A 13,269-nucleotide genomic window follows, 5' to 3' on the forward strand; every position below is an offset into this window, starting at 1 on the left:
GATGCATGAAGCTAATAAAATATTTTTTTAATGAAAGTGCAGTTAAAGGTATTTTTCAAGTATAAAAAATAATATCTAGGCTACATTTGAACATAGTAGTATGCTGCAAGTGCAAAAATAATATATAAATAGTAAACTATAAGCATAATGTTATGTTCACTTAAAGAAAACTTACAAGTATACTTGCAGTATAAACTACTAAACTAGTAGTTTACTGAGAGTACACGTCAGTGTGTACTTTCATAAACTAAAAAATGTACTACTTGTATTAAAATAGTAAACTACTAGTACAGTGGGTACGGAAAGTATTCAGACCCCCTTACATTTTTCACTCTTTGTTATATTGCAGCCATTTGCTAAAATCATTTAAGTTCATTTTTTTTTCCTCATTATTGTACACACAGCACCACATATTGACAGAAAAACACAGAATTGTTGACATTTTTGCACATTTATTAAAAAAGAAAAACTGAAATATCAAATGGTCCTAAGTATTCAGACCCTTTGCTGTGACACTCATATATTTAACTCAGGTGCTGTCCATTTCTTCTGATCATCTTTGAGATGGTTCTACACCTTCATTTGAGTCCAGCTGTGTTTGATTATACTGATTGGACTTGATTAGGAAAGCCACATACTTGTCTATATAAGACCTTACAGCTCACAGTGCATGTCAGAGCAAATGAGAATCATGAGGTCAAAGGAACTGCCTGAAGAGCTCAGAGACAGAATTGTGGCAAGGCACAGATCTGGCCAAGGTTACAAAAAAAATTCTGCTGCACTTAAGGTTCATAAGAGCACAGTGGCCTCCATAATCCTTAAATGGAAGACGTTTGGGACGACCAGAACCCTGGCCGTCCGGCCAAACTGAGCTATCGGGGGAGAAGAGCCTTGGTGAGAGAGGTAAAGAAGAACCCAAAGATCACTGTGGCTGAGCTCCAGAGATGCAGTCGGGAGATGGGAGAAAGTTGTAGTAAGTCAACCATTACTGAAGCCATCCACCAGTCGGGGCTTTATGGCAGAGTGGCCTGACGGAAGCCTCTCCTCAGTGCAAGACACATGAAAGCACACCTGAAGGACTCCAAGATGGTGATAAATAAGATTCTCTGGTCTGATGAGACCAAGATATAACTTTTTGGCCTTAATTCTAAGCGGTATGTGTGGAGAAAACCAGGCACTGCTCATCACCTGTCCAATACAGTCTCAACAGTGAAGCATGGTGGTGGCAGCATCATGCTGTGGGGGTGTTTTTCAGCTGCAGGGACAGGACGACTGGTTGCAATCGAGGGAAAGATGAATGCGGCCAAGTACAGGGATATCCTGGACGAAAACCTTCTCCAGAGTGCTCTGGACCTCAGACTGGGCCGAAGGTTCACCTTCCAACAAGACAATAACCCTAAGCACACAGCTAAAATAACGAAGGAGTGGCTTCACAACAACTCTGTGACTGTTCTTGAATGGCCCAGCCAGAGCGCTGACTTAAACCCAATTGAGCATCTCTGGAGAGACCTGAAAATGGCTGTCCACCAACGTTTACCATCCAACCTGACAGAACTGGAGAGGGTCTGCAAGGAGGAATGGCAGAGGATACCCAAATCCAGCTGTGAAAAACTTGTTGCATCTTTCCCAAAAAGACTCATGGCTGTATTAGATCAAAAGGGTGCTTCTACTAAATACTGAGCAAAGGGTCTGAATACTTAGGACCATGTGATATTTCAGTTTTTCTTTTTTAATAAATGCGCAAAAATGTCAACAATTCTGTGTTTTTCTGTCAATATGGGGTGCTGTGTGTACAATAATGAACTTAAATGATTTTAGCAAATGGCTGCAATATAACAAAGAGTGAAAAATTTAAGGGGGTCTGAATACTTTCCGTACCCACTGTATACTTATAAGTTCACTTGTAGTACAGATGCATTACAAATGAGAAACCTAGTTGTGTACTTCAAGTTTACTACTGTTATACTTATAGTACACTTAAATGTATACTTTTATATACTAAAAGTGGGCCAATTTAGTCCCTGGCAGTATTGAAATAGTACACTTACAAGTTTACTACAAGTGCACATTGATATTAGTATACTTACTACATTAAGTATACTTGAACATTACTTAAGTATACTTGATAAAATTAACTTGAAGTATACTACTTTTTCGTAAGGGATTGCTTATTGGCAAACCAACATGGTGAACATACGGTATACACATAGTTTGGTATCAGGAAAACAAGTAGGTAACATAAACAATGGAAGTACAGGTAACTTTTAATCTGCCAACAAGCACAGCAACTGTATAGTTTAAAAAAGAGAGAAAGAGAAAAGCTATAGAGCTCAAGACAAAAACAGGTCCTGCTGGAGAAAATGCATTAGGGATGAGTGTATAAACAGAGACCATTAAGTGGACAAGAAGCTTCTTTTTTCCTGCTAGGATTTATGCTGGCTAAGAAACCAGTGCAAGCAGGCATTAACACAGTGACATTGTGCCCTTACTGGCTATCAATGTGTGTGTGTGTGTGTGTGTGTGTGTGTGTGTGTGTGTGTGTGTGTGTGTGTGTGTGTGTGTGTGTGTGTGTGTGTGTGTGTGTGTGTGTGTGCGTGTGTGTGTGTGTGTGTGTGTGTGTGTGCGCTTGTTTTATTCTGTAAATGTCATCTAATATCCACTGAATGTGTGGATTGTCTATTCTCTTTTTTTGTGTATGAGGTCCATAAAGTGACCCCAGTATTTGTTCACTTACTGTAAGACACACTAAACTGCATGAATGTCATTGCATTAGATAACAAAATATTGACATTTACTGTATGTATATTTGCACAGTTGCAAATCCACCTACTGCAAGTCCATGGGGGATGATTTGGGGCTCTGGGGCAAAAGGGATCCCGTGCCCGTCTGTTACGCCACTGTTTGTACATAACTAACTCCTTCTCTTTTTAAATGTTCTAAAATCTAGTGAGCTTAACACACTTTACACAAAGGTGTCACACATAAAAATGTAATTGGATTAGTTAAATATAAATATTAAAGCAATTTGCTTTAAATGTAAAGAATGATAGCACAAGCACACTTACAATGTTAACATAAGTTTTTTGGTTGTGAAATGTTAGAGGATCATGTTCATAGTTAATGTGCTGAACTACTGTACACCTGCGGTTACTCTTCAGGGCACCTGTGTAAACCAAGGAGGTGTAATATAACTGATAGCTTTCCAATTCATCTAAAAGGGAGCTGCTTGGCTTGTGTATGCAGCCTCGCAAGTATGTGACCTGCAAGCTGTTACCATTACCGGTGGCCACTTGCTGAGGCATTTCTTTTTTTGCCTTAGTTTTAAATGCCATGTGACCAGAGAAAGGTGTCAAGGTATAGCTTGTTAGCATGGCTCCATTAGCCCCTGCTGGTAGATGCTGTAACTACACCATCTGGACACAAACATTTCTTTCTTCATTGAGTTAAAAAATGACTCCATGTATTGAAATAAACTAATTTTAGTAAATTTGGGGTTGGAAAAATTTGTAGATGTTTCTGAAAGAAGTCTCATATGCTCACCAAGGCTGTATTTATTTGATCGAAAATACCATAAAAACTGTGATATTGTGAAATATTATTACAATTTTAATACATTTTAAAAGCTGAATTTTCATCAACCATTACACTAGTCTTCAATGTCACATGATCCTTCAGAAATCATTTAAATATGCAAATGTACTTATTATTAACAACGTTGAAAGCCATTGTGCTGCTTAATATTTTGTGGAAATGGAAACGTCTTTACTGTCAGTTTTGATCTGACCACAAACTTTTGAACAGTATATATATATATATATATATATATATATATATATATATATATATATATATATATATATATATATATATATGTCACGGGTAGGTTTGGTTTTTGGTTCATGTTTCATGTCTTGTCATGTCATTCCCTTGCCCTCATGTGATCCTGCCATGTGTTGTTGTTGTTGTTGTTCTTCTTCTTCTTCTTCTGTTTTTATTTGCAGTTGGCAAACCAGCTTATTAGGTGCTTTACCGCCACCTACTGAACGAGAGTGTGGATCAGAAGATTTCCTGCCATGTGTTCACCATGTGAATGTGTCATGTTGTCATTGGTCTAATTGGTCATTGTCTGATCATGTGCACAGATGTCCCTTGTCTTGTCATTAGTCCTTGTATATTTAAGGCCGCATGTTTACCTTGTTACTTGGTCAAGTATTGTTGGTGTAAGTGTAACAAGGGTTATATGACCTGAGATTACAGGACAGTGAACTCTTTGTGATTGCATTTTTTATTTTATTTTTTGGCTCTCCCATAGGCGCACCTCAACTACAGGGGTATGTGATCAGAAAATGGCATCGGTGAACAAGTAGAATTTATTCTTCTATTCAGTCGGCTTCTTATTCAGAATGCATCAAATAAATTAAATCTCAAACTTTCTCATACTTTTTCAAAGATTTTCAATCTAAGATTTATAAAATGGATCACGACGATCAGATTGCATCTGCTCCTCTCAATCAAGCTCGTCTCTTCTGTCATCGCGCATGCTCGTCGACACCCATGGCGCGAATGACAAAGAGCTCTTATTGGTTGATCACTGAGCTTTTATCTAGAATGAATTCGCATATTTTTTCATGTTCTTAATTTTTACATCTCTTATCGACTTTTATTATTTATATGTATGGACTTATGTCACGGGGTGACTATGTTCAGTGGGGGTGGAACCATGATGTAGACAGCGAGTGTCCCTGGGGGAACGTTTTGGTATAAACATAGCCAGCGACAAGATGGCCGAACTTCCGTTTTTTGGTAAACAAACCAGTCACGAGTAACTCGTAACGAGAAACGGGAACAGGTGTACGGGTTAATCGAACCATTGGAAAGGAGAGCATTGGCTAGTAGCCATCCCTGCTATCGTCTGTTAATTAGATCACACTGAACACATCTGTTAACCTGCGCATTGCCGCCCTGTACCAGCAGAGTCTAGAGAGCCGCCGCTGCATTCCGACCTTCCCATTGCTGTTACGCCCCAGCGGTCTGGTGAGTCTGTCCGCCGCACCAAGTTGACCTGTAATCTGCGCATTGCCGCCCTGTACCAGTAGAGTCTAGAGCAGGGGTCTCTCCAACACGTCGCTCGCGAGCTACCAGTAGCTCGTGGCCTGATTGGAGGTAGCTCGTCAAGGGGCCGTTCACATATCACGACTTTTGCGCTCAAGTTCGTTCAAATGTAGGCGCGCAGCAAGCGGTGGTGGAAATCTTTGTCGTTGTGGAGAGCAGTGCATGGTTGCATAGTAACGACAAACAAAGGGAAAATCGGACCGAATCTTACTATTAATAATAAAAGATAAGCTAATCATGTGCATTATAAATGTCAGTAATTTATCTTTTTTGGCTCATTCTTTTTATAAAAAAATATTTAAAGGCTGAAATATGTGAGGTTTATCTTTTTATATGCAAAATATTAAAAAAAATATATAAATTTTTATATATACAAAAGTTTGTCAAAACTTGATTTGAACTTGATGCATGTCAGTAGATAACGTTGCAAGACACTCTTTTAAAATCTGGCTATCATTTTTAATGTTATTATTTTAAAAAAGTACATATTGATGCTAATTTTATTTGTTATTTGCTGGTTTTCGACATAAAACTTGGTGAATTGATTTCATTGTGTAGTATTTATACTTTTTGAACAGGATTCTGTGATAACGGTGATCATTTTTGTCACTATATGAAATGAAATGTTCATGCCATTTCATCTCTAGTTATGATCAACTAAAAAATTATCTCTGATTCTGTTTTTCTCTGACATTTAAGGGTGACACATTTAGGCCTACAAAAACTCTTTTAGGTCTAAAACAGTTTTAATAGTTGTTAATATGAGAGTTATGAGACATTATTTAAGAGATTTAAGTATTGTATTACATGAGTAGCTCTCGGCCACTTTCCTTTTTAAAAAAGTAGCTCTCAAATGAAAAAAGGTTGGAGACCCCTTGTCTAGAGAACCGCCGCTGCATCAAGCCGACCTTCCCATTGCTGTTACGCTCCAGCGGTCTGGCGAGTCTGTCCGCCGCACCAAGTTGACCTTCCCATTGCTGTTACGCCCCAGCAGTCTGGTGAGTATGTCTGTCGCACCAAAGTTGACCTGTTAACCTGCGCATTGGCGCCCTGTACCTGCAGAGTCTAGAGAGCCGCCTGCTGCATCAAGCCCACCTGCCCATTGCGCTTCACCCCAGCGGAGTCTGATCAGCCTTCCTATTACACCAAGCTACCTGTCCAATGTTGTCCTGCATCAGCGGAGCCCAACGAACCGCCTACTGCATTCAAGCCAACTTGCCTGTTGTTATCTCACCCCCCAGGGAGCAGGGTTGCCAGGTGCCAGCAAGGTTTTCCAGCCCAAAACCTCGTCAAAAACCGCGAGAATGCACAAAAAACCGCCCAATTTTTTTTGTGGCTTGTATTCTCGTTTAAACACAATAGGCTTGTTTGAGATGAGTAAAATCTGCGCAGAACCGATCACCGGTGATCAGCGTGAGATGCATGCTGGTTAGAAATGTGTCCTAGAGCGGTCCGCCTTGCTCTGATGTCATGCTGACGTATGTCAAAAAACTCTCGCGAGCAAAAAGGCGGACGTGTCGAATTCTGCAGTCGAGCGCAGTTGCTCTCCACTGACTGCGCTGATCAAAAGCATGATAGGAAACGACTTGCTGACGACACAGCTTAATGCTCATTGGTTTAAACAACCGTGATGTATTGTTCTCTTTTAAACTGTTTGATTTTAAAACTCTGATCTCATGTTTTAATGTATACAAATTATGTGTTAGTATTCACAAACTCTCTGACAGTGTGATCTATGGGTTATTTGATTGTTGTCATATTTATAAAAATATATATAAAACATGTCTGTAATTAAAGTAAAAATGATTGATAAACACGTCTTTGGTATGTTATTAAATGGGTGTCTTGTTCATTATAATTATTTTAATATAAAAGCAACAGAACTTAAATTGCATCCAGTTTATTAGCAACACTGTGCACGAGCGTGAATCCCGTGAATCCCGCGATATCCATCTTTGATCTCACAGGTGTCAGATCCACTGCGAGAAGAGAGAACTGTCCGTCTTGCCTGCGCTTTTTTCACTCCTCCCCTCACTGCAGCCGCCTACTCTCGCATACATTTCAGGCGAGGCAAGGCGCATCTCAAACAAGCCTATTCTCTTGGTCGGCGTTACGTCACAAATCATGTGACCTGCGTAGCAACAAGCCGCCGCCATGTTTGAAGGGTAAAACAAACCAAAGGCAAAGCCCGAGGCAAATCAAAAAGGTATCTGTCGGTACACGATCCGTTTCACGCATGCGTAATTTTTACTCTTAAATAAAGATACTCAAAAAGTGTACTTCACTATGTCCACCGCTGGTCTCATGTCACTTCTGTGTCCACACATATGCTTCTTTCAAGTCATTTCCATTGTCAGTTTGAAATACTCTATAACGTTTCCCCAGACTTGTTTGTAGTTCTTTCTTTATGTAAGTGCAGATAGTCTAGGCAGAAATGCATATTATGTTCCTTATTGTCTTCTGTAAACAACATTGAAGGGATTATTTTCCTCATTTAGATTATATAGATATATATATTAGCCTATATAGACTCACACTAATACAAAATTACTCAACTTAAAAGTGAACTAATATTAGCAGCTTTTAATAAAAAAAACCCCGACACAAACCGTCTTTGACAATACTACTGACCTCAGACCAAAACACGGCAAGTTAAGTAAGTTAAGCCTAATACCATACAGCAATGAATCGCATGAATGAATGAATGAGGCATTTATATAGCGCTTTCATATGTACTACTGTACACCCAAAGCACTTTACAATCATATCAGGGGATCTCTCCTCAACCACCACCAGTGTGCAGCATCCACTTGGATGATGCGACGGCAGCCACAGTACACCGGCACCAGTGCGCTCACCACACACCAACTATAGGTGGAGAGGAGAGAGAGTGTGATAGAGCCAATTCAATGGAAGGGGATTATTAGGAGGCCATGATTGTTAAGGGCCAATGAGTGGAATGTGGCCAGGACACCGGGGTTACACCCCTACACTTTACGAGAAGTGCCATGGGATTTTTAATGACCACAGAGAGTCAGGACCTCGGTTTTACGTCTCATCCGAAGGACGGTGCTCTTTGACAGTATAGTGTCCCCATCACTACACTGGGGTGTTAGGACCCACACAGACCACAGGGTGAGCACCCCCTACTGGCCTCACTAACACCTCTTCCAGCAGCAACCTGGTTTTTCTCAGGAGGTCTCCCATCCAGGTACTAACCAGGCTCAACCCTGCTTAGCTTCAGTGGGCAACCAGTCTTGGGCTACAGGGTGACATGGCTGCTGGCTGCTGGCTCGCAAACGAGAGTATGGAGGAAACTGATCATGTAGGTTCATGTAACAACTCACAACTCCTTTATTATTTTGGATTGGCTACCACGTAAACACATCGTAATGCATAGCGTAAGCTACATTTAAAAGAATCAAAATAGACCCGCTGTGAAATGTTAAACACAATACAACTAACGTTACACAAATATGCCGCAAGTTGTGCTGCCTGGCGCGCATGCGTGAAACGGATCGTGCAGGTGGAACAGATCGTGTACCGACAGTATCTATTCACAGAAGTTTTGCTGTGGATTATGTCAGTTATGGATACTAACGGACTACTTTGTATTAATGATGAATGATATCTGTGTATGCGAATGTATGTCGGTGGTGAGAAGTGAATGCTTTGTGCTGTGTGAACTAACACCTCTTCCAATCGCCTGGAGCCATTTCTCTCTCCTTTCTGGCTCACTTGCCTCGCTAGGAATCAAATAAAAGGAGAGGTCACTCCTTTTTACACTGTTGTTGGTGAAACCAACAACACAACAGTTTTTCGGCATGATTTGCAACCAAAGGAAAAGAGCTCGGCGCTCGTTTGTCTTCCGCTTCGTGTTGCTTAATGGCGGGCGCTTGTTTGTTTTACCCTTCGCCGCGTTGCCATGCGCGAGCAGTGCATTATGGGAGTACAAGTCCCGGATGTCCGTGTCACGGTTCGCGAATGCATTGCTTTCTTTTCGTCTCATGCATTTGTTATTGGTGTGTGTGTGTGTGTGTGTGTGTGTGTGTCGCGTGCATCTGTGGGTGTGGCCGGAGCAATCACGCTCATTCATCCTGTCTGCAATCATCATCGACGCCAGCTGCGACTCATCATCACTTCCTTAAATACTCACCGTTTTCTCCTCTCCATTGTCAGATCGTTGTTTGAAGTCTTGTGCTGTTTGGTGTTCCCGATCCTGTGTTCCTGTTCCCGTTCTGTGCTCGTGTGATGTTTGTGCCTGGATTCCTGTTCGTTGTTCTGTTCCTCGTTCACCCCGGATATCTTCATCACCATCACAACACTTCAGCACCTATCAAGAATCACCCGTGTTTGGCCATCGAAGTCCCTGCGTCACCAGCCTGTGTTGTTCCCCTGTTTGATTCATCAATTCTTACATTAAAGAGTTTATTGCACCAGCTATTGCTTCCTCGTTCTTACAGCATGACAGAACGATCTGACCAACCCATGGAAGCAGCAGGTGGAGTTCAGATGTCCATGGAGGAGTTCCTGAACAACAGCCTTAAACGCATGGACGCCCAGGAGGAGGGGCTCAACAACACTGGCCGCGCCGTCCAGGCTCTGGTGACGCAGGTGTCCGAGCTCACCCAGCAAATTCAACAACTGCGAGCTCCCACTGCGCCGCCCACACCGTTCGTTCCCCCCCCTCCATCGGATCCTCCCTCCCAGTCGGAACCTCGCCTGCCTGTCCCGGAGAGGTATGCTGGAGAACCCAGTTTTTGCAGAGCGTTTCTGACAGGATGTTCCATGCACTTTGCGTTGCAACCTAGAACCTTCAACACTGAGCGATCCAAGGTCGCGTTTGTCTTGTCTCTGCTGACTGGGAGGGCGGCACTTTGGGGAACGGCGGTGTGGGAGAACCAGGACCCATGCTGCGAGTCGTTCCAGGCACTCTCCGCCGACATGAAGCGGGTCTTTGACCGTGCGGTCGCTGGAAGGGAGGCGGCGAGGATGCTCGCTGAACTTCGTCAAGGAGAAGGATCAGTCTCGGATTATTCGATCGAGTTCCGGACTCTCGCGGCAGAGTGCCGATGGAACGACGAGGCGCAGTGGGATATGTTCCTGCATGGGCTGGCTGACCGCGTCCAGAAGGAGATCTACGCCCTGGACCTGCCTACCACCCTGAACGAACTTATTGAGTTGGCACTACGAGTTGATGCACGGCTGTCAAGAGTTGAGCGACGCGTCCATCTCAGCCGACCTCTTGGAGGAGCGGAGAGTCAGCGGTCCAGCGGCACGGACGCGGTCAGCCCTACCTACGATCCCGAGCCCATGCAGGTAGGGCGAGCTCGGCTTTCCCGGGAGGAGAAGGAGAGGCGGAGGTCCCAGGGCCTTTGCCTTTACTGCGGTGGAACTGGACATTTTCTGAACACGTGCCCGGTAAAAGGCCACGCCCGATAGTAACAGTGAGGCTACTATCGGGTGGGATCTCCGCCGAGAAGACCTCACCGACATCTACCCTCCTCCCGGTAAGACTAAGATGGTCAACACACCAGCACGACTGTCAAGCACTATTGGACTCTGGGGCGGAAGGTAATTTTATGGACTACACCTTTGCACACAACCTTCGGATTCCCCTTCAGTCACTCACACATGACATTTCAGTTCACGCACTTAACGGTCAGAAGCTCCCCATGATTTCACTGTCTACTGGACCCATTACCCTCATCACATCTGGTAACCACTCAGAGACTCTGTCATTCTACATCATGGATTCACCTCTTGCACCCGTTGTACTCGGTCATCCTTGGCTAACACGACACAATCCTAGAGTGGACTGGCTCCGGAGGTCCATTACGGAGTGGAGCACTAAGTGTCATGAGTCCTGTCTTGTGTCTGCCTGTTCGTCTGTTCCTATGTCTGTGTTACAGGAGAAAGCAGTGGATTTGTCTAACGTGCCCGCGGAGTACCACGACCTGAAGGAGTTGTTCAGTAAGTCTCGAGCTGCTTCTCTGCCTCCGCATCATCCCTACGACTGTGCCATAGATTTATTGCCAGGTAAATCTCCGCCTAAGGGCAAGTTATATTCGCTTTCTGTTCCAGAGAGGGAGGCCATGGAGAAATACATTTCTGATTCTCTAGCAACGAAGTTCATTCGCCCTTCCTCTTCTCCAGCGGGGGCGGGGTTCTTTTTTGTGGGGAAGAAGGACGGATCTCTGCGACCTTGTATTGATTACCGGGGGTTGAACAACATCACGGTAAAGAATACTTATCCTTTGCCGTTGATGTCTTCAGCTTTCGAGAGGTTGCAGGGAGCGTCGCTCTTCACAAAGTTGGACTTGCGTAATGCTTATCATTTGGTCCGCATCAGGGAGGGGGATGAATGGAAGACTGCTTTTAACACCCCCAGGGGTCACTTTGAATACTTGGTCATGCCCTTCGGGTTGTCCAACTCCCCAGCAGTCTTCCAGGCCCTCGTCAATGACGTGCTGCGAGATATGGTCGATCAGTTCATTTATGTCTACCTGGATGACATATTGATTTTTTCTTCATCTCTCCAGGAACATGTGCAGCACGTCCGACGAGTGCTTCAGAGGTTACTAGAGAATGGGCTTTTTGTCAAGGCGGAGAAATGCGAGTTCCACGCACAGTCGATTTCATTTCTGGGGTACATCATTTAGTCTGAGGGGGTACGTATGGACCCTGAGAAGGTTAAGGCTGTGGTGGAGTGGCCAATCCCAGATTCCCGCAAGGCCCTGCAGAGGTTTCTGGGATTCGCCAACTTCTACCGACGTTTTATTCGTAACTTCAGCCAACTAGCCGCACCTCTGACTGCTTTGACCTCCCCCAGAACTACGTTCAGGTGGTCAGACGCGGAAAGACCGCTTTGTTTCGGCCCCTATTCTGATAGCCCCTGATTCCTCACGTCAGTTCGTGGTGGAGGTCGACGCGTCAGAGGTGGGGGTAGGCGCAGTGTTATCCCAACGTTCCTCCACAGACGAGAAGATGCATCCCTGCGCGTTTTTATCCCATCGCTTGTCCCCAGCAGAACGAAACTATGACATTGGTAACAGAGAGTTGTTGGCAGTCAAGTTAGCGTTGGAGGAATGGCGTCACTGGTTAGAAGGGTCGGGGGTACCTTTTATCGTCTGGATCGATCACAAGAATTTGGAATATATCAGGTCCGCTAAAAGATTGAACTCCAGGCAGGCTCGGTGGGCACTTTTTTTCGGTCGTTTTGATTTTACTCTCTCGTACCGCCCGGGTTCCAAAAACATCAAACCCGATTCTTTATCGCGCATTTTTGATCGTTCCGAACGCCCGGTTACTCCCGAGTGCATTTTACCCGAGACCCTATTTGTCTCCACACTCACATGGGAGGTCGAATCGAAGGTCAAGAAGGCCTTAGAAGGGGTAACGCCTCCGGTCGGTTGCCCTCGAAACCGTTTATTTGTGCCGGAGGGATTACGGTCAGACGTTATTCAGTGGGGGCATTGTTCCAACGTAGCTTGTCATCCAGGAGTGACCCGTACTAGTTTTCTGGTTAAGCAACGATTCTGGTGGCCTCTTATGGCCCGGGACATTCGCAGTTTTGTTTTGGCTTGCTCGGTTTGTGCCATTGGTAAGTCTTCCAATCGACCCCCAGATGGGTTACTCCAACCGCTGCCTGTCCCTTCGAGACCCTGGTCCCATATCGCACTAGATTTTATTACCGCCCTCCCGCCCTCCCAGGGCAACACGGTAGTTTTAACCGTGGTGGACCGGTTCTCGAAGGTGACTCACTTTATTCCCTTGCCCAAATTACCCTCAGCCAAGGAGACAGCGGTGACCGTCGTAGATCACGTCTTTCGTTTACATGGCCTCCCGATTGACGTGGTTTCCGACAGAGGACCCCAATTTGTGTCCAAATTTTGGCAAGAGTTTTGTAGATTACTGGGTGCGACTGTCAGTCTGTCCTCAGGGTTTCATCCCCAGAGCAATGGTCAAACCGAGAGAGCCAACCAGGATCTGGAGAGAGTGTTGCGGTGTTTGGTATCCAAGAATCCTTCTTCCTGGAGTCAGCAACTGTCTATGGTGGAGTACGCCCACAATTCATTACCAGTGTCATCCACGGGCCTATCTCCGTTTGAGTGTAGTTTAGGTTTCCAGCCACCAATTTTTCCCAGTCTGGAGTCC

This window comes from Leuciscus leuciscus (genome assembly GCF_965113295.1).
Source record: "Leuciscus leuciscus genome assembly, chromosome: 12".
Taxonomy (NCBI): domain Eukaryota; kingdom Metazoa; phylum Chordata; class Actinopteri; order Cypriniformes; family Leuciscidae; genus Leuciscus; species Leuciscus leuciscus.